Genomic DNA, 5,287 nt, shown 5'->3' on the forward strand with positions numbered 1-5,287 from the left:
AAGTTGGATGAATATTGGTTACTGTGATCAGGATCCCAGATTGCATTCTAGTGGTGAAAATCTTTCCCAGTGATGCTAATGCACAAACAAATAAAAAGCTCAGGTTTTAAAAGGGGAAAACAAACAAGCAACAAAAAAAAGACAAAATGAAACAAGGTGCTGTGCAATTTGTTTTTACTGCTTTTCATGCAAAAAGACAAATTCAAATAGGGGACATGAATACTATGCTACATTGTGACTAATCTTAAAAGGATACTATAAAAAGCAATGGCTTCTCAAATGATGGCAACGAACTCAGTCAAGATTTAACTGGGAAATTTTCCACTGGCTTCAGGCCCCCTTTTTACTTACAGGAATAGACCTGCTGTTCCATGGGGAAAAATAATTAGAAATCTTAGAAAATCAGTCAAGGTGTTATCATGGGAACAGTGGGAATTTCCAACATAGAGTAGCAAAGGATCTTATGTTACCTTAAATTTGTGTAAACAGGAGCCAATTCATTAACATTTGTGTGCAAAACAAATAAAAATAGTAATGTGGTTGGGTATAAATTTCAGATGGATGGATTTTTTCTTTTTTCTGGGTGGAACAGAAAAGGAAAAGAACAGTAGACTGGTTACTAACTTGATTTTACATGGATTTTTGAAGAGGTGAGTGGTCCTGTTTGTAGTAGAGCTGGAGCATGGTTTCTCTGGTACCAGAGTGGTGGGCAGAGTCCCTTAATCAGTTTCAGGTAGTTTGGCTTTTGGTTTTCTACCTTTGGGCAGTCATTTTGCCTTGGTAAAGAAACTGTAAAACGTGTTGAGGTTCAAGGACTGGTGCTTTACCTCCAGCGTGTTGCCAGTGTGATCTTGGCATGTAGCATGTCTGGCAGGTGTTCAGGGAACAGTCCCTCCCTTTCCATAGGACCCCCCATCTGGCCATGGAGTATTTCCAAAAGCAGGGTTGAACAGCAGAGTAAATCTGGTAAGTCTGTTGAACGGACGAGATGGGAAATCTCCTAGCAAAGATGATGTGGAAAGGGCATTGTTGCACTTTAGCAGGTCCCCATTTACTTAGACTACTGGAGCTACAATTCAGAGTAGCTTTTAGGATGTCCTTTGGGCACTGAGGAATGAACTAGAGATCATCAGTTCCCAACTTCAGAAAGCAGAGAGGTGTAAAAAGTCCTATAAATCTTCTCAGCTCAGCTCTCCTAGAAGCAGTCTGCCTAATGGGCAGTTAGCTAGCCCTTAGGCTAGAAAATGCTGAAGGATAATCACCCCTTAGTATTTAATGAACTGAAGGGTCATTATCATTCATGTCGCTCTCCTTCCTCTGAAGCATCAGTTTCACAAAAAACTTCACACAGTTGAAAGACTCGGCTTTAGAGATGAGTCATTAGGAAAATGATAAAATATAATAAGCATGCTGGGGGGTGTAGGAAGGGGTTAGAAGCAAGGTGCTAAAATGTTTGTCAGAAAGATGATACTGTGAGCAGAGCTGTATGGAAACAAGATGACAGAATTATTCCACCCTGAAAAGCTGGTATTTCACAACAAGTGCTGAACTTCTTATAAGACTGCAGCACATCATGGCATCTCCTTATTTATTAAAAGAAAATGTTAATACTCTCCTTGAGGTTAGTAATTAGGGAGTACCTGTTAAAAGCCAGTAAACAGGCTATGACAGTCTGCCTGAGTTTGAGAACCCAGATTTCTGCTCAAGCTAAAAAGTAGCCTTATAAGATCCCCTGTCTGAGTACTCTGAATAATAAATGTACCCTTTACCTGTCCCTGCAGACTGGATGGAATCCCAATTACAAAATGCAGCTGTGGTACCATTTGTCAATTCTTACTTGCAGGACCAAAGGTATTTTCACAGAAAGGGTAAGCGGTATTTCAAAGGGTCACCCCAGCCCATGGTACAGCAGAATACAGTGACCAGGGTTTTGGGCCCCTGCCTGCTGTCCAGTCCTTCAAATAAACCTGTTCATGCCATAAGCATGAGCACTACTAGTTGCAAATATGCTTTCACCTACCTCAGCCAAGGGCTGTATAGACTTGGAAGACCCATACCTGCGCGTTGTGACTTCAGGCCAGGACTATACGGAATTTGTGCTGTTTATCTCATGCCTGAGAACACAGGGGTCATGGGGCTAAATTCAGCCTGTAGTGTGGGCCATGTGCTAATGATGCTAGAAATGCATGGGGATGTACTTGCACACTATGACTGAAGAATAAAAGCTGTTCATTCATTTTCTGATAAGTCAGGCAAGGTCAATCAGGAGATGCAGAGGAAGGTTTTAACGAATGGGTATTATAGAAGGATTAACTTCATTAATTTTGCTGCTTGTGCTTTTGGCACTTAGGAATTAATCCTGCCTTTATTGATTGTTTAAGTCTCGATTAGCTTGATGCCGCAGAAATGGAAGGGACAAGCAGTTTCCTCCTGTGTATAGCAGGCATAGAAACTAACAGAGAGATGGCCTTCCCTTTGGTGAGGAGAGGGGTCTTTTACCTTTACCTGGCTGGGTTCAGTGTATACATCACCTTAAAGGGAGCAATTCAAACCTCAAGTCATGGGGCCACTTTACACTGTCCACAGTGCAATAAAAGCAGATAATATCGTATCACAGGGTTTGGGAGCCTTCCCTCAGAAATACTCTGGTATTAATGGTCTACTTTTAGACTAGACCATGGTCCAGTTGGGCCATGCTCAGCCATTACCATAGAAACATGTGCAGTTTAGATTGGGAAATAGCAGAAGAGTATTTATCCAGTTCAAAAGACGTTCTTAATGTGAAGGGCCTCAAGGGCATATTGCTTGGAAAATATATTTTCATAATAAAATGACCTATTTTAGAATTGCAGTGTTCCGTGCTGGCAGAGGTAAGAAGGTGGCAGGAGGCTTGCCCAAGAGATGGACAATAAGCACACTCACACTTGCTCCCTAACGAGAAGATGAGTGGACTGAATGTATTCATAAGCTAGCACACAGCAGGGGGGTTCAGTGCTAGATTCCTATATGTAGGCTATTTGTATGTCTGTTATATCCAAATCAATATGCCTGCAGGAATGTGAGCCAACGTTCCTATCAGCAGCCAACCCAAACACGCAGATGACAGGGAGAGAGCCCACACAATTTCTGTTTGAGTCGCTCCTCAGAACGCCTTAGGAGAAGAAAATTAAGAAGGACAAAGCTAATAATAGTTTTGTTAAGTATCTATCAGGAAAGCAAGCTTGAATTACATTACACTTCTAATGCTATGATCTCAAGTAGGAAGCTGTGTAACAAGTGTTATGTGCTGTTAATCATCAGTTCCATCTGTACAGATGCTCCAAGACAACCCACGTGGTGGTGTTCTCCAGTTGCAGAGGCTGCCTTCTAGTGACTAATGAATCCCACCTACTCAGCCCCAGTTTGTCTCCTATTTTGTCTGTTGAAACCTTTCTTCTTTCTTAATGTGATTTATAATCTAACTTCAACAATCAAAGTAGTCTTTAACCACCACATGACTTCAGCTAGTTGGCAATGAAAGCCACGTGTGTTATTGTAAAACCAAATCAGAGTCAGCAGCTAACATGCTGCTCAGAAGGAAAACAATTAGACAGGTGAAATTTGACCCTGCAGTTAATGGCTGTAATTCCTTTGATGCAAAGCCTATTAATGGAGCTGCTGTAGTTTATATGAGGTGTAAATTTGACCTTCTACTGCTGTTATATAATGAGAGATATTAAGTTGATATGAAATTATTACAAACACCATAATTGCCATTCTGTCGTGAAGCCAAACGACATCATCTTTTCAGTCATCCTATTTTAGGCAGCTGATTCAGAATGAACTTAGGGCAGATGAGGTGGAGATGAATGGACAGAATATTTAGCTGTGGTACTTCAACCAGCCAGAAGCATGCTCTTTGAAATACTTGTCCTCTACAGTCTTTAGTGATGGTTCTGAAATAATTCTGGCTTGTGCAGAGCAATGTTGCCACCCTAAAGAGCGGATAATGATGACAGTGAACTCTCAAGAGTTAAAAGTTTGGTTGTACCAGGGTTTCTGCAAATCCTGAACCCATCTCCAATGTGCTTTGCATGGGTGCAGTGCACTGTGCAGAAGGTTTCAAACCCAGAGTTTTCTAGGCAGCGCTTTGTTGCAATAGCTTACTATCATGGAATTTGGGAAGGGTGAGAGTGGTAGAAAATTTATAGAGAAAAAGACACTGAATAGGTCTTGTCATGACCTTGTCAGTTCTGTGTCTGGTTGCAGAAAGGAATGTCCTGATCACTTTCCTGCAGTTTTCCTGATGCTTCTTTGAACCTTTTTCTGAGTGGTTAATGATTCAACTTCTCATATACTGAAGGGAGACAAGAGTGTAAAAGTACCTGTTTCCTAGTACAACGTGTGGTGGCTCTCGTTAAGCTTTTGCACAGGGGAGTTAAAGACAGTTAAATGTGTTTTGGGGTGGACCTATTAGTTTTGGAGAGCGTTTTGAAGAAGAAATGCACATGAAAATATGTATTACCCCTTGAACTAATGCAGTATTCTTCCATGTCTCCTTCCCCTCTTGAAGGCTGACTTTGTGTGTTGCATGTGGAATTTCATCCATGGGCTCCTGAGCTGACAACCATGACCAGAATTTAATTGGGATAAATCTCCTGTAGTCACCTAGTCTTGCTTTGAAGTTATTTGCTACTGACGGTTGAAATGGTTAATCAGTCATATACACTTAATGACTAATTGTGCCTTTCTTGAGAGTGCGCTTCCTGTTTGTGACTGAAAAGAGGGCAGTCTTTGGCAAAATGGGCTTTCCCCTTCTGCACATACGCATTTTTTTAGTTGTCTATTTGCTTTCTTTTTTGCTTCCTATGTCCCTATACAAAGAAAAATACTTTCTGTATAGTCAGAGAGCAGCTTTTGAATAGTCTGTGCTGTTAGTCACCCATTGAAAGCAAAAGACCTAACCCATTTCAAAAAAAAAAAAGAAAATGAGGAAATGGGAAAAATACCCATCAGAAACATAGAAAGACAGAGCAATGCTTAAAATGTTCAAGTTGACCATTCAACATGAGGTGGCAGGAACACGGTCACCACCACAAATATTTCAGCAGTGTTAAAATTGTCTTTCAAAAGGATGCTATACCATGGTGCAAAATATGATTTAAAAACATCATTTCTTATGAACAGTTTCCTGGCCTTGAGCTATATGAAGCTGTGAAATGGTCTGGCAAGGAGCACAGAGTAAGCGACAGATGGGGAATCAGTGCTGGAAGAGCATTCAAGCCTAGGTCCAGGAGGCAGAGCGCCA

The sequence above is a fragment of the Eurypyga helias genome, unplaced genomic scaffold (genome assembly GCF_000690775.1).
Source record: "Eurypyga helias isolate BGI_N326 unplaced genomic scaffold, ASM69077v1 scaffold16643, whole genome shotgun sequence".
NCBI lineage: Eukaryota > Metazoa > Chordata > Aves > Eurypygiformes > Eurypygidae > Eurypyga > Eurypyga helias.